General features: G+C 37.0%; 1 non-coding gene across 1 annotated transcript; it reads right to left on the reverse strand.

Moving 5' to 3' along the window:
* Positions 1–20805: 20805 nt before the first annotated feature.
* Positions 20806–20908, reverse strand: LOC112823729 (U6 spliceosomal RNA). Its single transcript, XR_003208106.1, has one exon. It is a non-coding gene; the product is annotated as a U6 spliceosomal RNA (small nuclear RNA).
* Positions 20909–23441: the final 2533 nt, after the last annotated feature.

Raw genomic sequence — 23441 nt, forward strand, 5'->3', positions numbered from 1 at the left:
AAAGCATGAAATCTAGTGAACAAATGGAGTATTGGGTCCCATAAGGATATATATTTCAGTCACTGTAACAGGAAAGGTAAAGAGTATAGGAATTCAAATGTAGAGGGTTGATTGGTATGAAGGTGGGATGATACAGATTTTCTCTTTCGATGGTTTCCATTTCTACATGAAATAAGCAGAACCATTTACTGAGGTTGATGAAGGAAGATGCTGTGGATTGTGATCCCCTAGCCCCAAATTCATATGATGAATCCCTGACTCCCAAGGTGATGGTATTTGGAGATGGGACGACCTTTAGTGGAAATTAGATTTAGATGAGGTCATGCCATAGGGCCCTCATGATGAAGTTAGTGCCCTTATAAGAAGGGATGGCAGACAGCTTGCTTCCTCCTTCTCTCTCACTTCACCATACAAGTATACAGTGAGAAGGAAGCCATCTGCAAGCCAGGAATACAGCTCTTATCAAGGAATCAACTGGCTGGCACCTTACCTTAGACTTGCCAGCCTCTAGAACTAGGAGAAAATAAGTTTCTGCTTAAGCCATCAGCTGCTGTGTTGGTAATGGTAGCCTGAGTACACTCATTTGGAGGAGGAGGTGCTGGAGACTTGAGAAGTTATATAAAAGTAATACAGGGGAATAGAGCAAATTGATGGGGAAAGTTTAATAGTTTGGAAGGCAGAAGTGAGGGCTAAGTTAGGATTTTTACTCAAATTCCAAGTTGGTCTGTTTAGCATGTTTTTGAGTTTTATTCTAGTTATAATCAACTATTCCAGGGTAGAGAGAGCAGTTTTGGATAACTAGGCCATTTGAGTTACTGTGATGTATGATGGAGGGAAAGGAGATAAAGGCATTATGGTGTTCACAACCATACAGTAAACATATTGTATAGAGATCACATTGACAGAGGCAATTATAAGTAATTAGGAATGTGAAACATATAATTCATTTAAATAAATTCTATTGAGAGATGTGGTGGATTTGTAACCTGTCACTTTGACTAGACTGAACTACATTTCTCAGAATTCCTTTTCTGTACATTTCCAGTTATAATGGGCTACTAAAGACATTTTTATAGGCCATTAGGGAGATGGAAATTAAACAAAAACATTAGCGTTTCTCAACACAGGGACAGTAATGCTATCTCAGACCTTGGTGTGGGACACTAGCTTGGTCTGCAGTTTCACCACCTTTCCCTGGATCCTTCTTTAACTCTGCAAATCCTGGCAGGTGTGTGTTTAGCTTTATGACGAAGGTCACTCTTTCAGTGTGGGGTCACATCATCAAGATCACAGGTGGTAAGAATTGGCATGGGTTTTGTTCTTTCCTCATGGGTTCCAGCTCCTTCTTGTGAGTTCCAGCCTGTCCTCATTCTTTCCTCCACTATATCCATCTTCTCTTCTGCCTTTATCCCGGAAATTTCAAGTTCCAGCATAAGACAAAAGATAACCACCTTATAGACACTGCTTAGCCAGCTCTCATAATCGTATAAGACTCAATCCTGGTAACAAATGTGTTAACTCACATGCAGTGGTTCTGCTTCTTTGATGAGATTCTGATAGAAAAGATTATGAAAGAAGTATTAAACAAATGGAGGGACATATTTATAAACTGGGAAGATTATTGCACAGGTGTTAGTTCTCTAAATTCATTTATTAATTTAACAGCCCTGATAAAAATCCAGCCGGATATATAGGTCTTAGAATTTCAGATGTAAGAATCCTTTAACAGTAAGTATGTGACAGAGCACAAAGAGCAGCTAGGTTCTGTGCTATGCCTGGAAACATTATATAGGTAAGCGGTGTAAAATGTCTACAGCAAGAAATCAAACTATGAACCAAGATTTTCATTTCAGGTGGCAGGAATTAAGTAGAATAAAATTATAGCTTGTACATATACGGTGCTTTATGTGTGAGACACTCATTTTCTAAGTGCACACACATACCTACGTGCTGCCGCCTCCCCCAGCTCATTTAATCGTGACAACAGCCCTATGAGGTATGATAGTCTTCCTATTTTTCAGGCAAGAAAATTGAAGCACAGAGAGATTAAGCCTTGAATAGGGTCACACCAGAAAGTAACAGTAAACTCACACCAGAGATTAATAGAAGTCAGAACTCCTATCCCATACCAGGCTCTTGCTTTTTCTCATTGAGATGTAAAGTCTGCTCTTTGAGAACTTCACCCTGGAAGAGATAGGCAGGCGGTGGAGTAGATCAATACCTACAAGGTTTCTTGAGAGGGAGGCAGGAGTAATTTATCTTGTAACTAACTGAATGCATCTGGACCATTAAAGATAGAGAAAATCAGCTCCATTAACAGAGCTAAGTAAGAGCAATTGACTGTCATTATTCTTGTGGGTTGCTGGGTTGTTGAAATAAAGCGGACATAGTAGCCCCAGGGATAGACTATTGAGTGAAACATGTTATGGACCAAGAATCAAGAATCAAGTTGCTTACTATCTGGACTTTATGAGTGGGGCATTTTAGTGCACACCAACACAAGAACACTTCTTCAGCGCATTGTCAAGCCGAAGTGGATCCCCTCAACTGACAGATCAGCGATTAAAAAGAGAGGGAAAGAAGTCATATTGCTCCAGGCCCATAAACATGGTCTCATGGTCAAAAGACAAGGTAGCTACATTGGCTAAAACATGCTCTGCCTCTGGGAAACAGGAAATGGTTGCTGTGTACTTGGGCGGGAGGAAAGGATTTGAAGGATTACTAATTTTCCTAAAAGGCCTCATAAGATTTTTATCTTTATGTTCATAAAGATCTCTGGTTTTTAAAAATTGCACTAAAACCCACAATGAGATCCAATTCTTCACCTATCAAATTAGCAAAAATGCGAATGAGCCTGGGATGAAAACACTGGTAAGTGTATGATGGAATGTTCCAGTTATTGCTGGTGGCAGAGCTAATTGGTGTGACCTTTCTGGGCAGCATTTATCGAATATGTATGAAGAGTCTTAAGAAACCTGATGATTCCTGTAAATGGTAATTTCATCCCTGAGAATCTACCATAATAAAGTAATCTCAAGTATTGAAGACAGCTTTACCCTCAAAGAAATTCCTAGGATTAAAATTGTGAAAAACTAGAACAGAATGTCCAATCATAGGAATTAAAGAAACCACTTATTAAAATATATAGGACTGAATATTTACAGAGATTCTATAAGAACATGGAAAATGCTGATGGACTAATAAGTGAGAAGAGTAGGATATAAAACTATATGTGTACATATATATATATTCTTAAGTGTACATATTTTTGGCAAAGCCTTAGAAGACAAAACCAAAACTGTGAGAAAAAATAGTTGAAGGTAGCTGGTAGGAAAATTGATGATTTCTGACCCTTTGTTTATACTTGTCTGAATTTTCAAGTCTGTTCATGAATATGTTTTGCATGAAAAAAATTAGTCAAATGCAATAACAGTAGAATAAATAACAGGGTCACTTTAATCATCAGAAAGAAAAGGGTACCCTAATAAACAAGCCTGAGCCCCTCAAGCCCATTCTCATTAAGGTCAAAGAGAAGTTCCAACTCTTGAAAAATAGAAGAACAGTTCTATTGGAGCTATTCTAGGAACAGCTTTCAAAGGGATGCTCATAATAGAACCTAAAAAAAAGAAATGTTCTGCATATCTGACAGAGCTTGGTTTATTTGGAATAAGTTGGCTCAGAAACTGTTCTGATTAACCTGCATGGGCAAGATGGCATTTAACTTGAATATTTGGTTATATTGCATCCATCTTGCTTTTTGTACTGGAAAAACAAAACAAAACACAAACTAATATTGTATTGGGAAAGGGTAGGGGTGGGGAGTGAAGAGAAATTTTTGTCAAATGTGTTTTAGATTAGAGACCCCACTAGACTACAGCTTTGAAGTGGAATTAGTCATTGGCACAAACGTGCCTTTTTAAAACTATTTCTGGTACAGAAGCAAAGGTGTGTGTATGCCAGGGCCAGGTTTTCTCAGCTTCTCTTGCTTTGCTATGTTGTCACTTGAACTAGGATTTGAGGTAGGAGATGGCAGTCAGGGCTTCTAGCATGTGATCTACTACATAGGATTATTTTTTTCTTTTTAAATTTCTTCTGAAGGACTGGTTGCTATTAGTGCATAGTTTTTCAGAAATGTTTAAAAGAACAATAAATAGCATTTTGGGGTTATTGCCCTAAAACTAGGGTTTTTGTATACTTTAGACAAAAAAAAAAAAAAATCCTGCCATTTGCAACATGGATCAACCATGAGGGAATTGTACTAAAAGAAGTCAGAGAAAGACAAATGCTATGTGACATCACTTTTATGTGGAATCTATTTTAAAAAAATGAACTCATAGATACAGAGAATAGATTGATGGTTGTTGGAGGTGTGTGTGGCGAGGGGCACAAAATGGGTATAAATGGTCAAAGTTACAAGTTTTCAGTTATAAAATAAATAAGTCCTGGGGATGTAATGTACAGCATGAGAACTATAGCTAATTGTATATTTGAAAGTTGCTAAGAGAGCAGATCTTAAAAGTTCTCAAAGGGTGATGGATGTTAACTAAACTTATTGTGGTAATGGTTTTGCAATATGTAAATATATCAAATCATTATGTTGTACACGTGATGTTAATACAATGTTATATGCCAGTTATATCTCAATTAAAAAAAAGTGAGGAATTAGAAAAGCCAAAGTAAGTAATACTTTTGGATATATAAATCTGAATTACACTAATAGACTCACAAGATACTCTATATAATTTTACTTTTGTTAAAAAGTATCTCTTATACATTTCTTTTCCATTAGTTATTCTTTATTATAAAATATAGCAGGATAACTCCTAAGCATTTTGGACATTTGCAAATATTAGTAGACACATGTAATAGATCAGGTCCCCACATTTTTACTCTTCTTTTTCTGCATTCCCAGGGAGAATTGTATTATGGGAATTTGTACATTCTGTCTGTAGTGACACTATCTACTATTTTTATTTTCAAACATGACTGCTGCCTTCAGCATTGTGCAATGTTTGGCTAGCATTATGTTTTGGCTGTGGCTGTGTCAAGAGTTTCTTGTGTTATACATTATTGTAATAGATTTTGTTATTGATTCCAGATATGTTTATATGTCTTTCTTGTTCTCGGTTTCTGGAGGTTAATCTGTCTAGCGTTGTTCTTTTTCTTGCAGAAAGGAATCGGAATCCTTGAGAGTTGGATAAAACTGGCACAAAAAAGTGGAAGAAAAAACCTGAATGAAATCTTTGGAAGTAAAACTATAAATTGACTCCAAGTAAAGACTTTCTTAGGACTGAAAAATCTCAGACAAATTTAGAAGTACTTTTATCTATAGTGTCTTTACATTCTTGCTGCGTAAAACAAACAAAAAACCCAAACCCAAATAAAACAACAAAACAATCGCTATTCAATAGCGATACGTTCTTGAATGCATAAAATGGTGTATAGGCTTCTCAATCAAGACTGGCTCTATATTTGGCCAGCAAACGAAGAGCATGGCAAAAGTGGATAGTAGAGTAGTGTAGCTGGTAGCATTTTTCTTGGTTAATCAATATGATGGAAAGGTGGACATAGATGGATTTACCTTCCAAGTTTTTCCAGACAAACTGGTTTTCATGGAAAGGGCTCTTTTATTTTAATCCTTGTCCCAATATAACCACTATGTATTGGATATAACCTAAACAGTTTTACTTATAACTCCTATTGTTTCTTTAAACTAAAAGTTTAAAGCAAAGATTTTTTCTATCAGATTAAAACTTAGCAGATCCCAAAATGTTTATGTTCACTGTACAGTGATAACAGTTACTTTGAGATAAGACGGCCTCAGTGCGAAATTTAAAAATAATCCAGTGTAAGATATTAGAATTTTGATTTTTAATCCAGAGTAAGAGGCCCAGGCCTGTAGATAGTAAGCTGGGGCATTTGGGGAGGAGAAAGAGAAGCTTATCAGTAACCTTCCTGGGCTTGGGCTTGTTGAGCTGTAGTTTTGGACCATGCCAACGTTAGAGGAGGAGGAGGGAAGAAAGGGAAATAAGGAAGGAAAGTTCTTTGCTGCTGGTGGCTGGTATCTTTGTAAGCCAACTTCTCACTCTGGTCCTGGCGGGCGTTTATAGCTGATACTTTCTTCTGTGGGTACTTTGAAGACCCCTCAGGGGCCCTTTTTAGGGGCAGCTCTCATAGCATGGAATAACATCTCTCCTTCTGCCCTCAGCCCTGGTTGTGGAGATAGCGTCCTCTTGGCGCTGCATCCAAGCCTTTTGTGTTCCCGACCAGCTCTTTCCCCCAGAGCCCACATTTGGTCCATGGGAATCAAACATTTCTTTGCTTTTACTAATAATGGAAGTATAGTTCCTTTGCAAACATAGCCTGTTATCCTGAAATAAATCACTCTAACTTTCTCAGTCCATAGTCTCTCTCAATTATGGAGAAGATCAGGTCCCTCCAGGGGCTCTGGCTGCAGCCCTTACTCTCATTGCGATGAGCAATGACAAACTCCTCTCTTTTCCCCTTGGGGAGAGGAGATGGGGCTCAAGACCAGCTTTTTCCATAGAAACATTCTCCAAAATATCTTTTTCATTCTCTGAATGCTTTGCCTCCCCCTTTTTCTATATTCTTGATCTGACTGAATAGCCCAAGAATTGTGGAACCAGTTTTTGTACATTCTATTTGTGAATTTTGCGTCTTGTCTGGCACCTAGCTTTGGCACACATCACCTTTAGTATTTTGTTGCCTGGACCAAAACCCCGGTTAACATACTGTTATACTGATGTGAACTGCAATGGCAGTCCTGTTAGTTAGATCTTAGCCTAAGATTGCCAGAAAAGATGGAGAATACCTATTTAAATTTAAATTTCAGATCAATGAATAATTTTTTTACTATGTGTATGTCAGTGCACTACCGGAGACATGTAAACTAAAAATTGCTTATCTGAAATTCAAATTTAATTGGGCATCCTGAATTTTATTTGCTAAGTCTGGCAACTTTCTCTTAGTCAAAACCTTTTAAAGCAACTGAAATACATTTTTATTAACATTTTATTATCTACAGGGCTGTACATATGTATTTGTCTCTCATGTCCAATTTGGATAATTAGGTGCAACCTGTGCTAGAGGCATAAAATAACTGTTCAGCAAATCTGTTCTGATGACAATATGGCTCTATTTCTGGGTGTGTAAGATTTGCCATCTTCCTGAACACTAATTTGTCTTGCACCTACACATGTGTAATGAATCTTGAGGGTAAAGATCATTTTCTCTTAGCCATGTTGAGGCCTAGTTTGGGGAGGGTTATAGTATGATGAAAAGGATTGTAGTACAGGGAATAAGCTGTTTGTTCTGCTATTAAACACTTCTTGCAGTTAACTATTTTTCAACCCATAAATGCTTGTTATTTATAATGTGTCTTGTAAGGAGTTCAAAGTGTATTACAAAAGCATCCTATTAAGGCTATCTGATTCCACTGTTGATATTATTAGATATCACGGCATGATCCTGCTTTTAATGATAAACAAATGGGTTGAGCAATGAGTTTCCAAAAATCAGAGTAAGAAAGCAATTTGCCAAATCAAGGTTTCTATTCAACATTTTCAGTTCACATCATGAAGTTAATTTAATGGCACAATCTTTGGAGAAGGAGTCATTTTGTAAGTTTTATGTTTTCTCAAGGTTCTGGTTTGGTGGCAGAAGGAGAAAGAGGTTTTCCACAATAAGATCTCTGAGGCATGTTTAGAGTATATAGAGTGCCTGAGAGGACTGTGGGTAGGTGTTTCATGGAAGATGGGATCCTCTTTAGCTGCTAATTCTGAAAATCATAGGAATGGTAGAAGAAGAGGGTTTGTGGAAATTACCCGGGTGGAGCTTTAAATGTATAACAAGTGTTTCTGATTAAAGATGGTAGAATTGATTATTAATCTTTCCTTGCCTGAAAGTTTATAGCATTACCACTGTAATACTTGACTAGTTTATTTCAAAACCTAAAAAGGACAGGGTCTCAATGAAGATTATCTTGTATCTGTGAAAAATGCATAGGATGGAATGGGAGAGAACTACCTTAAAAGAAGCTAATGTGAAAAACCCCATAAATCATAAACATAATCTGGTTATCATATACCACCAGAAATTCAAAATGAGTTAATGGTGTGATGTCACTGCATGAAATATTAATGTAGTCTTGGTCTGCAATAGTGGAAGCATACTGGTATGAGCATCACTTTGGGGTATAACGTATGTAAGAATGCACAAAGCTTATATGAGGAAGGGAAAACTTAAGTAACTTAAGTGGGAAATTCTAGCTGTCTTCAAATATTTAGAGTGCTCCCTCATGTAGAAAATGAATGGACTTAGTGTAGTTACAGAGCATAACTATAGCGTCAATTAATAGAACTTACCAGGAGACGCAGTTCAGCCTGTAAACTAGCTAATAAATAGAACAATCTAAAAACAAAAACTGGTTTCAGTTCAGATCTTTCAGTTCAACTCTATGATTTCATAATTCTAGATATTCTTACAGAGCATGATATTAATTAAAATATGTAAAGTACTTGCTATCTTTAGTCACCATCCTAAGGGTATGCACGCATTCTTTCACTCAGAAAATACTAACTAACCACAGGTACCAGGCACTGTTAAAGGCCCAAATTTTTGCCTTCCTAGAGTGATATTCTAAATAGCATAATTAAAAAATAATTATATAGTAAGTGGAAAAAATGGTACATGTTCACGTTAAAAATAGAACCAGGACATAGGATGGGGAGACCTAAGGGAGGATTTGCAATTTCAAAGATTTTATTTATTTATTAGAGAGAGAGACAGAGAGGGAACACAAACAGGGGGAGTGGGAGAGGGAGAAGCAGGCTTCCCACTGAACAGGGAGCGCAAATGCGGGGCTCGATCCCAGGACCATGACCTGAGCTGAAGGCGGATGCTTCAGGCATCCCAGGCGCCCCAGGATTTTCAGCCTGCCCAGGCGCCCCAGGATTTTCAATTTTAAATGGGGAAGTCCTTGAGGAGATTATTATATTTGTGTGAAGGTTTGAAGGGGGTGAGGAAGCAAACCATTTGAATATCTAAGGGAGAAATGACCCATGCAGAGTGAACAGCAAGTGCAAAGGTCCTAAAATAAGGCTTGCCTTTTGTTCCGAACAGCAAGGAGACCCCTGAGCCTGGAGGCAAGTGGCACAGGGGAGGGTAATAGGAGTTAAGGTCTGAGAGGTAATAAGGGACCAGCTTTTGTAGGGCCTTTCAGGCCTTGGTTGAGAATTCGCTTTTTCCACTGAGCAAGATAGGCAGCCACTGAAGGGTTTTGGCAGGGAGTGACATGGTGTGGTTTTACTGTGTGATTTGCAGAGAACGGATTGTAGGGGACAAGGGAGACAGTTAAGGAGGCTGTTGAGATAACCCAGGAGAGAGAGGATGGTAGCTGGCCCCATGTTAGTCGCAGCAGAGATGGAGAGAAGTGGCCAGAGCCTGCATTTATTTTGAGGATAGAGACCACAGAATTTGCTGGCAGATCGGATGTGGGGTGTGAGGGAAAGGAGGAATGAGGATGCCATCAAGGAGTTGGGCCTGAGCACATGGAAGGACCGAATTGACATGAAATGAAATGGAGAAGACTATGAAGTTTTGGGTAGGTGGGAGGGATATCAGCAGCATTCCAAGAATTATCCTTTTAACCGTCTTAAAATGCTTTGAGGATATAATCTCCATTCTACAGAAGACGAAACTGAAATAGAAGTTAGGGAACTGGGCAGCATTCAAAGTGAAGGCAAGTTCTGAACACAGGTACCTGACCAGGACTTGTCCTGCCAACAGCTGTGTGTGATGTCATATAGTAGACCTGGTCACAACATAGCCCACGTTCCTCAGCAGAGAGCAGATGGCACAGGCTCAGAAACAGAAACCACCACTGAGTTACGGGGATCTGAGGAGGAGACTGAAGGTCCAGGAACAGGAAAAGAATGAAACTCTACTTGCAAGCATAAACAATGACTCCTCTCTCTCACTGATTTTTACTGAGGAAGAGAAACATTTTGAGTAAAGAGACTTTGGTTAGCTAATTGTTGAATTTTTTTAAAAAATCCTAATTTTTCTAATATGGATTGATTTTGTGTCATTTATGTAAATTGAGCATGGTGATACTCTTTTTTTCCCCCCAATTAAATGGTTTCACTTTTATTTTTAATCTTTCTGGCTATCAATTTTCATCATGATAAAGGACTTTTAAATCTTGTATTATATACTCAGCCATCTTCCCTTTTTATGAACATTAAAGATAATCTGAAAAGTATAGCAAGGTTTTAACATAAAGTCACTCTAAGAAGTAACCACGAATGGTATTTTAGTACATTTCCTTTTAATAATCCCTTTTTTTAGCACATATTTATAGATGTTATATATGATGGATATTATATGTATATAGCTTTGTATTATGCTTTTTCACTGACATAATATGACAATTTCCCCAGGTTATTAAATTCTTTGTAAATGTAATATCCATTCATAATTCTTTTAAGCATCCCCTGTTGTTGAAATGACCTATAATTTTGTAATATCTTTTTAAAATGACTTTTACTAATATTGTTAATATTTTCCAAATACAACGGCTTGTGTTTAGAAAGAAAACATATTTTGGAGATTGTGCAGTCTGTGATGTGCCAGTTATGTTGCTCTCTCTAAAATAGTCATTGGTGAGAGAAAAAGCTTGAACTGATAAAGTCACTTCACTAGAGATCTATGTTCCATGCTCTTTGAAAATCTGATTTGTTAATGTTTTTCCACGTCAATAAACTTTGTCACAGACAACTCTTTTAAAAGCAGTCAAAGAGGTGATGTGCTCCCTGCCAATATTTGTAATTTTGTTACAGTTTTCTTAGAACTTTTATAGGAAACAATAAATGCAAGCCTCTCCAAGTAACATTGTGAACTTCTATTTTATTTTAATGATTCTTCTTCACTAAGTGGTGCTTAAGTGTTTGATGTTTTTCAAGGATTAAAAACTAGCTATTGATGCATTCTGTGATGAGTACATGGGGATATATCTGTAAATTTCAAGTTTTGGGGATTAAATTTGCGAAATGCTCTGGAAATATCCTTTTGTGTTTTCTTATTTTTAATGAATATATTCTAATATTTATCTCTATTTCTACTTGTATAGATTCTGGCTTTGAATGTAAAACAACTGCAATAACCTAGTGACCAATCTATGATGATGATATATGCCTACTTTATTTTTATCTAGAAATAAATAAATCTAAATCTCATCAATTTTCATGGAGTTACTTGTTGTAGCTCATGCTTAGGGTCAAATTTATAATATCCAAAATATTAATTTTACTTATTTAACCTGATTAAACAAAGGGATACTCCGTTAACAGAAAGTTACATTAAAAAAGATTATATAAGTAGATGACCAATTTTTAAAAAAATGAATATGAAAAAATATATACCTAACATTAAGATCATTCTGAGCAGAATTTGATCTTTGATAATTTGTACATTTCTTGAATTATAAAATATTTAAATTATAAATATTAACTGCTCTTATACTGTGGATATTTTGAAGTTTACTTAAAAAAAACCCACAAAAAACAGACCCAAAACACCAAAAAACAAAATAAACAAAACAAACAAAAACAACCCCAAGAACCCAAGAATATTAGAGTTGGAAGAGTCTACAAACTTTATCTAGTATAAAGTTACTAGGAGACTAGTAAGTATCAACTTACTTAGAAATAAGTTCCAGGTTGTCTGGCCTCTAATTCATGTATTTTTTCTACAATCACTCCTCCTTATGAGGCATAGGCTTGTAAATAGGACTTAATGGTAGCTTAATCAGCTTGTTGTCCAAAGATCCGAAGCCAGGAGTGACATTACCAAGATGGTGACAGGGATCATTCTTGACTTTACTCTCTCTCACAAGAAGAACTAATAACTATTCATAGACAAGACACCACTGAGAAAGTCCTAGAACACAGGAGTTAGATTGAAACCCCTCTGTACCACAGAGGCTAAGACAGACTATATTAGAAGTCTCAGAAAAGTAGCTCATGTTGACTACATCGCTCCTCCCCCAAGCCAGCACAGCACCACACTGAGAGGTCTCCCCTGAGCCTTTCACCAATGGAAAAAAAAGCCCAGGGTGGACATTCAGCTCCCCTGAATGGGCCACTTCTTGGGAGCCCCAACTCTGGTATCACCCCATGGTATTACAGGGAAATGTGTGAGATTTCACCCCTAAGAATCTGATTGTAATGGAGATGAGGGGAGGTGTTTGCAACAACCAGTGCTCAGATCTTGGCAGACCAAATTCCGACCTGCGGCACCCAGGTAGTACTCTGAACTAGTGTCTTAGTTCATCTGCAGAGCCAAGATGGCAGTATGCCCTGACCAGGGAATTCAGTGGGGCACAGATCTGCCTGCGTTGGGTCCTTGCTGGCCCTGAAAACTGAGAAAACTAACCAGAGAAAATGAGAAGTTGTGTAGAGCCTTCAATGGTCCTGTGTACAATGGCCCTTGAACAGAAAGCATAGACTGTGGTCTTTCCAATCTACAGAGCAAAACCAGTGGCCCTGTTTGGCCAAGGAATTCAGTGCAGTCTTTCCTGATTTAGGTCCCTAAACAAGCTATACAGGTCATGGGGCCCATTCTGCTGCCTTGCTGGGACAGGGAAACTAATTCACAGCCCCACCTACTACTGAGAATATTATCCAGTTCTGACATCTAGAAAGCCTGAACAGAGAACCCAGACAATAGTGGAACCCATCCTACAGCCTTGCTTGGGTGGGAAAACATAGTAAAAATCACCATACCTACAATAATCTGTTACTGGATTCACAATGTAACAATATATAAACTGTAATATCAGCAACTTGAAATGTGAGGGGGAGGAGAAGTGTTTAAAAGTTTAGGAATGCTATCAAGGTTAATTTGTTAACAGTTTAAAATAGGGTGTTATAAGGGTGTCTGGGTGGCACAGCTGGTTGTCTGGCTCTTGATTTTGGCTCAGGTCAGGATTTCAGGGTTGTGAGATTGAGCCCCCCCCATTGTGCTCCACACTGGGCATAGAGCCTGCTTAAGTTTCTCTCTCTGCCCCTCCCCCACTTGCTTGCTAAAAAATAAAATAATAAAATAGTGTTATAATTTTAAGATATCTTATGTAAGTCTCATGGTATCCACCAGGGGAAGACCTGTAGTCATCATACAAAAGAACATAATAAAGAAGTCAAAGAAAATGGACACAAAAAGATAACAAGACATGCACAAAAACCACAGCAGGATTAGGAGCAAGAAACAATGTATCTACAAAATAGCCAGAAAATAATTTACAGGATTGCAATAGTAAGTTCTTGTCTATCAATAATTACTTTAAACATAAATGGACTAAATTCTCCAATCAAAAGACAAAGAATGGATAAATGGATTAAAAACAAAACAAAAAAATGAGATCCAGTGAAATGTTGCCTACAAGAGACTGACTTTAGCCTTAGATGCACAAAGACTGAAAGGGAAGGGTTGGAAAAAAATATTTCAAGAAAATGGTAACAAAACCAGACAAAGCAAAACAACAACAGAAGACAGGGGTAGCTATACTTAGACAAAATAGACTTTAAACTAAAAATGGTAAAATGAGACAAGAAAGGTTTTTATATAATGATAAAGGGATCAATCCATCAAGAAGATATAACAATTGTAAATATTTATGTACCCAACATTTGTGCACCTAAATATATAAAGCAAAAACTAACAGAGGTAAAAGGAGAAATAAACAGCAATATGATAATAGTTAGGGACTTTAATACCCCACTCTCAAAAATGGATAAATCATCTATACAGAAAATAAATAAGGAAACATCAGATTTGAACAACACTATAGACCAAATGGACCTAACATATACAGAACATTCGATTTGACAACAAAAGAATACACATTCTTCTCGAGTGTGCATAGAACATTTTCTAGGATAGATCAGATGTTAGGCCACAAAACAAGTCTTAGAAAATTAAAGAAAATTGAAATCATACTTTTTCCTCCCTGACCACAATTGTTTGAAACTAGAAATCAGTAACAGGAGAGAACTGGAGAACTCATAAATACATGGAAATTAAACAAGCTTCCTGAACAATCAATGGATCAAAGAAGAAATTGAAAATAAAAAAGTGTGTGAGACAAACAAAAATGGAAACACAACATGACAAAACTTATGGGATGCAACAAAAAGCAATTTAAAGAGGAAACTTCACCTACAGTAAGAAACAAGAAAGTTCTCAATCTAACTTTATACCTCAAGGAAATAAAAATAAATAAATAAACTGAGCCCAAAGTTAGCTAAAGGGAGGGAATAATAAAGATTAGACCAAAAATAAATGAAATAGGGAACAATAAAACAATAAAAAAAGATTAACAAAGAGTTGATTTGAAAAAATTAACGAAAGTGATAAACTTTCCGCAAGACTAACATAAGAAAAAAAAAAGAGGACCAAATCAACAAAATCATAGATGAAAGAGGAGACATTACAACAGATAGCACAGAAATACAAAGGATCATAAGAAGGTGTTATGAACAGCTATATGCCAACAAATCAGACAACCTGGAAAAAATAGAAAAATTCTTAGAAGCATACAACCTACCAAGACTAAATCAGAAGGAAATAGAAAATCTGACCAAAGGAGATTACATGAATTAAAAAAAAAAAAAATCTTCCAATGAAGAAAAGCCCAGGAACGGATGACTTCACGGGTGAATTTTACCAAACATTTAAAAAAGAATTAATGCCGGGCGCCTGGGTGGCTCAGATGGTTAAGCATCTGCCTTCGGCTCAGGTCATGATCCCAGGGTCCTGCGATCGAGTCCCGCATCGGGCTCCCTGCTCCTTGGGAGCCTGCTTCTCCCTCTGCTTCTCTCTCTCTCTCTCTGTCTGTCTGTCATGAATAAATAAATAAAATCTTTTAAAAAAAATAAATAAAAAAGAATTAATGCCAATCCTTCTTAAGTTCTTCCAAAATATCAAAGAGTAATTTTATGAGACCAGTATTACCCTGATACCAAACCAGAAAAGGACACTATAAAAAAACTATGGGTCAATATCCATGGTGAATGTAGATGCAAAAATTCAATAAAATACTAGCAAAATGAATTCAGTAGCACATAAAGGACCATTCACCATGATCAAGTGGGATTTACCCCTGAGATGCAAGGATGATTTAACATACATAAATCAATGGGATAGCTCACATAGAATAAAAGAAAAATAATTATGTCAATATATATAGAAAAAGCATTTGACAAAATTCAATATCTATTCACAATAAAACCTCAACAAATTAGGTGTAGAATGAACTACCTCAACATAATAAAGGCCATATATGACAAGCCTACAGCTAATATCACACTTCATTGTAAAAGGTTGAAAACTTTTCCTCTATGATCAGAAACAAGACAAGCATTCCCACTCTCACTACTCTAATCCAGCATAGTCTAGGAATCCTAGCCAGAGAAATCAGGCAAGAAAAAGAAGTAGAAGTCATCAGAATTGGAAAGGAGGAAGTAAAATGGTCTCCATTTGCAAATAACATAATTTTATATATAAAAAATCCTAAGGACTCCACCAAAAAGTTAACCTAAAACACAAATTCAGAAAAGTTGCCGAATATAAAATTAACATACAAAAATCAGTAACATTTCTATACACTAGAAACATTTTTTTGAAAAAGAAAATGATCCCATGCACAAAATTTAAAAAATCAAAAATAGTACTTAGAATAAATCTAACCAAGGAAGTGAAAGATCTGTACACTGAAAACTAAGATACATTAAGACACAAATAAATGGAAAGGTACCTCTGTTCATGGATTGGAAGAATATTGTTAAGGGGTGCCTGGGTGGCTCAGTCAGTTGAGCAACCAGCTCTTGATTTAGGCTCAGGTCATGATCTTGGAGTCATGGGATCAAGGCCCACAGGGGGTTCCATGTTCAGTGGGGAGTCTGCTTGGGATTCTCTCCATCTTACTTTCCCTCTTTCTCTCCCCCTGCTCAGGCTCTTCCTCCCTGGCTCTCTCTCCCTCTCTCTCTTTCTCTCTCTCAAATAAATAAATCTTTAAAAAAAAAAGAATATTGTTAAAATGTCCATACTACCCAAAGCCATCTATAGATTCGATACAATACCTATCAAGATTCCAATGGCATTTTTTTCAAAAGTAGAAAGAGAATCCTAAAATTTATATGGAACCACAGAAGACCCAAATAGCCAAAACAATCTTGAGAAAGAATAAAGTAGGAGGTATCACATTCTCTGATTTCAAGCTATATTATAAAGCTATAGTAGTCAAAACAGTACGGTACTGGCATAAAAACTAGACACACTCTCCAATGGAATAGAATTGAGAGCCCAGAAATAAACCCATTTACATACAGCCAACTAATATTTGATAAGAAATCTTAGAATACTCAGTGGAGAAAAGACAGTCTCTTCAATAAATGCTGCTGGGCAAATTGGATATTCACATGCCAAAGAATAAAACTAGATCCCTATTCTTCACCACTCACCAAAATTAATTCAAACTGGATTAAAGACTTGAGTATGACTGGATGCTGTAAAATTCCTTGAAGAAAACAGGAAAAAATTCTTTGACATGGGTCTTGGCAATGATTATTTGGCTATGACACCTAAAGCACATTTAACAAAATAAAAAATAGGTGGGACTACCTCTGCTCAACAAAATGAAAAGACAACCTATCAGATGGGAAAAGATATTTGCAAATCATGTATCTGATAAGGAGTTAATGTTTAAAATACATAAAGAATTCATACAACTTGATAGCAAGAAGACAAATAATCCAATTACAAATGGGAAAAGAACCTGAATAGAATACCTGGAATATTTTTCCAAAGAAAATATATGAATGGTCAACAGATACATGAAAAGCTGCTCAACATCACTAGTCACCAGGGAAATGCAAACCAAGAACTCAATGAGATAGCACGTTATACTTGTTAGTATGGTTATCATCAAAAAGACAGAGGATAACTCATGCTAGAGAGGACTGGAGAAAAGGGAACACTTGTGTGCTATTGGTGGGATTGTGATTTGATCCAGCTACTGTCAAAAATAGAATGAAGTGGGCGCCTGGGTGGCTCAGTTGGTTAAGCGACTGCCTTCGGCTCAGGTTATGATCCCAGAGTCCTGGGATCGAGTTCCACATTGGGCTCCCGGCTCAGCGGGGAGCCTGCTTCTCCCTCTGACCTTCTCCCTTCTCATGCTGTTTCTCTCTCTCTCCCTCTCCCAAATAAATAAATAAAATCTTAAAATAAATAAATAAATAAAGATTTTAAAAAAATAGAATGAAGTTTCCTCAAAAAACTAAAAATAGAACTACCATATGATCTAGCAATTCTGCTTCTGGGTATTTATCAAAAGGAAATGAAAATATTATGTCAAAAATGTATTTGTACCCCTTTTTCCTAGCAGCATTATTTACAATAGCTAAGACATAGAAATACTCTAAGTTTTCACGAATGGATGAATGGATAAAGATGTGATTACACACACAGACACATACTAGAATATTATTTAGCCATAAAACAGAAGGAAATCTTGCCATTTGCAACAACATGGACTTAAAGAGTATTACACTAAGTCATAGAAAGACAAACATCGTATGATCTCATTTATATATGCAAACTAAAAACAAAGATTTGTGGTTTCCAGAGATGGGGGTGAGGGAGGGGTAATTGGGTGAATGTGGTCAAAAGGTACAAACTTCCAGTTGTAAGATAATTACTAGAGATGTAGTGTTCAACGTAATGACTACTCCAGTTAACACTGCTGTGTGGTACATTTGAAAGCTGTTAAGAGAATAAATCTTGAGTTCTCATCACGAGGAAAACATCATCAAAAGGAAAATCCTTTTTCCTCCTTTTTCCCCCTTGCACCTGAATGAGATGATGGATGTTGACTAAACTTATTGTAATCATTTCACAACATATGTAGGTCAAATTGTTATGCTCTACACCTTAAATGTATACAGTGCTATATGTTGAATATATCTCAAAACTGGGGAAAAAGAAAGATGCCAAGGGAAATTTAGGGCTCTTCCTTTGATGGTATTATCAACTACTGCCCTAGTCTTCCAGTTTTAAGATGCCATCATTTAATAAGATTGGTCTAATTATAGTAGTTCAGAAAAAACCCCACCATTACACAAATGTTATAACATTACCTACTTTAGAAATAGTAAAATGATCCATGGTCTGTATCTACTACAGTGACAAAAATAAAGTCATGTAAATACTGGAAAAAAATAGTAAAATGAATATCTTAGATTCAAAGATGTAATTACATGTACTCTTTTTGCAGATACTTATTGGCTTGTATATATTCTCTGTTCAGACACAGTTTAAAAAGATCACTTATTGACTTATTCCAGTAGAAGTGCTTTCTATTTAGGTATGAATCCTCTAATCCGTTGGTGATCCAGGATAGGAACTATAGTTTCGTGTGAGTTTTCATTTACATGCCCTTCCTTAACATGTCTGAACAGGTTTACCTGATACTTTAAAAGATCAACAAAATAATTATTTGAAACTTAAAATCCACTTTTTTTTTTTTTTAAAGATTTTATTTGTTTGACAGAGACACGGCAAGAGAGGGAACACAAGCAGGGGGAGTGAGAGAGGGAGAGGCAGGCCTCCTGCTGAGCAGGGAGCCTGATGCGGGGCTCGATCCCAGGACCCTGGGATCCAGACCTGAGCTGAAGGCAGATGCTTAACAACTGAGTCACCCAGGCTCAGTTTTGTTTGTTTTATATTTAAAAATATTTTTAAAATCCACTTTTAAAAATATTCAGTTTATACTTAACAGAAGCTTAAAGACCATTATTTCTTTCAGGTTGCTTGCAGCATTTTTCTAAGCTTCAGAAACCAAATTCATGGCCTAAGTGCCACTCCCTATGGCTCTTCTACTTTTGACAGGAGTTAAACGGAGCTTATATAGAATGGCATACATAAAATAGAACTCTAGGAACTGTTATCCCATTATCTAAATTGGCTCTTTGGTTGAAAACTATCAACCATTTTCTTGCTACTGGTGAAGTCCCTCGATGGGTGTGCTTAGAATGATCTATCTAGTAGAGTCTTGGTCTATTTGAAATACTCATTTTTTCTTAGTTTTGTTTTTGCCTCTGACCCATATGGTTTACTTCTATCTTCTACATCTGGGGCTCATTGAGAGCAGTGAATGTTTGCCTGCCATTGTTCAAAGCTCTTTTTGTAAGGGACATATGCTTTCTGTCTGAACTTCATGTAGTCTATCACTTATAATTCTACTGCTCTTCTATTTACTATTGCTCAAATAGATACAAGAGGGGAGTTGTAGGAACTACAGTTCTCTTGTGTGACTCCTTCCAAATGCTCTCAAGTAACAATAATGGCCCAAATACTTTTTGAATGAGTTTTGGCAGGAAATATAATATTGCCTGTACCAAGAGCTGCTGGGAGACATTCTCTCATGATGGAAATTCTTTCTAAATCTATTTCCTTCATAGTTGTTGACTGTCTTTTACTTAAAACCAATAAAAACAAAAATAAATATGCAAAAGAACCCCACCCCACCCAAACAAAACAAACCTGTTGCTCCATGGTCTTGTTGTTGCAAAATGTCATAGATTAGTTTTACTTACAAGAAAATGTGAAATCACTCTTTCTTTACTTTAGGCTGTTTTTTAGCCCATGCAGAGAAAAGACTGGTCATAAGAAAGTTGTGATTCCAAATCTTTGAAAGATGCAACAAGAATAAGTTAATATAGGACTATCAGATGGTTTCATGGTAGTTCTCAAACTCTAAGTCCATGGAATACTGTTGTTTCTTGAGCTGAATAGACTCCGACTGCGAATAAAATAAAACAATTAACAGCAGCCTTTTCCAGATCCTAGGAAAATTAAGAATCCACAGACATGATTTTCCCAATTTCAAGTTATTTCAACTTTTTAATCTTTGCTGATACAATTAAAGTATTGCAAGTGAAATACACAATGAAGAACTTGCAAATTTAATCATTTGCTTTCCTTATGGACTTGTGTATCCATAACTATTTGTATTTTATACATTTATGGGGAAAAAGAGAGGTGGATTGGGGGGAAGAGAGAAAGAGATCCTGTTAATAAACAGGATTTTAATTTATACAAATAATTCAAAACAGGATAGTTTTAATAGATGAATTCCATCAAACAGAAAGTTACATCACTTTGTAAAGAACTCCATGACTTTGTTACTTTGACATCTGAAGAAGGTTAAATAAAACCATCCAGTAAGTTTCACCCACAGTTTTCATTGCCACATCAGAGAGCTCTGCTACCACCATAGTTCCAAGCTCTACTATCCCCTCCAAGGGCTTTCTGGAGAAGCTCAATTAAGAAATTTGTAAGAAATTTCTTCCATTAGGCAAAGCTCCCCCTCAACACTTAAGAGGTAATATTCTCCTTCAAGTAGTTTTCCTGATGAACTGTTGAGATATTGTGTCACGTTAGCTGGTATGTTTCCCCACTCAGAATGGCCCTGACTATCTCTCCTTGGTCTAGCAATTAAATCATCCTGGGCTTATTACCATCATGGTAGTGAATTTATTGCAGAAATGTAGAAGAAATGAATGCTTAGCTTTTGCATTTTTAAATAGATTTTTGAAGTTCAAGACAAGGTGATAATATTAAGGAATTTTGAACTACAAGAGCTGGGTTTTTGTATTTTTCAGAAGCAATAAAAGTTCAAAGCATAAAGTTCATGCCAAAAAATCTTATATTTTTTTCAATTTTTTTTCTTAAAATATGGAATGCTTAACGAATTTGTGTGTCACCTTGCACAGGGGTCATGCTAATCTCCATATTGTTCCAGTTTTAGTACGCGTGCTACTGAAGCAAGCACTCATTTTTCTCAGTCTTGACAAATAGCCTTCAAGTTAGGCTTAGGGAGAAAATAGAAAAAAAAGTACATCAGAGTGAATACTGGGTGTGAGTTTCTAAGATATGAGTGGGTCATGCCATATTCTCTCTATGTATGGTTAGTTCCAAGTGGAGGTATATGATAGAACTTTTTTTTTTAAAGATTTTATTTATTTATTTGAGAGAGAGAGAATGAGAGACAGAGAGCATGAGAGGGAAGAGGGTCAGAGGGAAAAGCAGACTCCCCGCTGAGCAGGGAGCCCAACGCGGGACTCAATCCTGGGACTCCAGGATCATGACCTGAGCCGAAGGCAGTCGCTTAACCAACTGAGCCACCCAGACACCCATGATAGAACTTCTTATACCTTCCATTTAAGTTTGTCATTCGGAGGGAAGAAGGACGTATGCTTGCTTCTAGGGTGGAACCCAAGGAAGCTGACAAAAACTGAGACTGTCCTTATAGTACTACATCAGCCTAGTGTAGTAACAGCAGAGTAGAAATGGTGGTGGGATGTGAGTAGGCAGATCACACTTGAGATAGCTCTAAAAGACATTTTCCTAGAGCCCAAAGGGTTCAGGGAAAATAGATATCTCATGGCCCCAAGAGTGGAAAAGAAGTAGATGAAAGAAGGATAGCAGATCAGAAAAATGCTTCTCTGTATGGAGAGGGAAACACAGACTGTGGAATAAAAACTATGACCAATGGGATCGTGGATCTTAGTGGATGCCAGCATGGGAGGATGAGAAACTAGGGACTCGGGAGGGTAAAAGTGTTAGCAGGTGACCAGATTCTGACCGATGACCAACCTCCCCCACTGCACACCACCACCATCACCACTCATTAATCCCCACAAACTTAGGTAAGAACCCAGAAACCGGGGAAAGAAAGAGAAAGGAAACTCTTAGATGGCTAGCTTAAATTTGGAATGGCTAAAATCAGGTAAGATAGAGGTTTGAGTTGATCTATAGAGAACTATGGAGGCACATTATCTTTACATATCTGAATATTAGGAACTGATAATTTATTTTGCTACATATACTTGATTTTTTCCTATTTCTATTATAGAATCTTGATTGGAAGTGATCCTCTCTTAGGGTAATTAGTAGAATTACTTCTTAAAGATTCATTTCTTAAACAAGACTATAAAGCAAAATTGTTTACAATGAAAAGTAGAAAATCTGCATATAACTTTCAAACTAACAAAACTAACAACAAGAAATCCGTTACGCCAAGGATACAGTACAATATACAATATATTTATTCAATAAATCCCACACAAGCAGTTTTTCCTCTAGGGCTGGAGAATAGCTGGTGTTTTTGTTTTGTTTTGTTTTGTTTTGTTTTTGATAACACCAGATTAAGTTGTGTGTTTTGTGTCTTGAGACAGGTTGCAAGAAACTCCCAAAGTGAGAGGCTCATGGGATTGGACATTATGTGAGGGCAGTTTCATTCCTTCCACCTGCTACTCTCAGGCATTGGATCATCCATCAGAAAGAGCTTTCCCTACATTGTTTAATTCTCTCTCCTACATACACACTGGCACTCACTCTCTAAACTTAACTCATATACTTGAAAAAATTGTATATGGACAATTGGACTCTTGCGTTCGTTCTTGAATTTTTGATCTGGACATTATGGCTCTGGGTGGATGGCCTTTGTAAACCTCCTACCTGGCTTGACAATTTTGCGTTAGATCTAATGTCATTTAAACTCAGCCTCTTTCCTCCCAATACTGTGTCTGTTCTCCATCTCTCCATCTCATCTCCATCTCCCGCCCATCAAAACAACATGGGCTTCTATCTTCACCCAATACACAGAAGTTTTGATAGTACACTAACATTTTGAAAACTACACCTTGCTTAATTCAATAAAACAACTGCCTATTTGAAACAGAAAACTTGAAAGAAACTTCTAACTTCGTGTAGGCATTGAGTTTTTGTCTTCGAAATGAAGACCCATTGTTGATAGTAAATCAGTTTTTTTTTTTTTTAAGATTTATTTATTTATCTGACAGAGAGAGACAGAGAGAGAGAAAGCATAAGCGAGGGGGGAGGCGGAGGCAGAGGGAGAAGCCGGCCTCCCACAGAGCAGGGAGCCGGATGTGTGGCTCCATCCCAGGACCCTGAGACCACGACCTGAGCCGAAGGCAGACACTTAACGACTGAGCCATCCAGGCGCCCCGATAGTAAATCAGTTTTTAAAGCAAAACTAGTGGGGCACCTGGATGGCTCAGTCGGTTAAGCATCTGCCTTCAGCTCAGGTCATGATCCCACGGTCCTGGGATCGAGCCCCGCATCCTGCTCAGCGGGAAGCCTGTTTCTCCCTCTCCCACTCCCCCTGCTTGTGTTCCCTCTCTCACAGTCTCTCTCTCTGTCAAATAAATAAAATCTTAAAAAATAAAAAAAATAAAGCAAAACTAGTTATACATTCTTAATTGTGAGCTCAGATTCCATAATTATGTTCTTTAAAAGTAAACTTTTGTTATTTTAAGCTAGGAAAAAAATGATACTGAATT

This window comes from Callorhinus ursinus, unplaced genomic scaffold, assembly GCF_003265705.2.
Source record: "Callorhinus ursinus isolate GAN/ISIS: 27379988/994484 unplaced genomic scaffold, GSC_fseal_2.0 scaffold5, whole genome shotgun sequence".
NCBI lineage: Eukaryota > Metazoa > Chordata > Mammalia > Carnivora > Otariidae > Callorhinus > Callorhinus ursinus.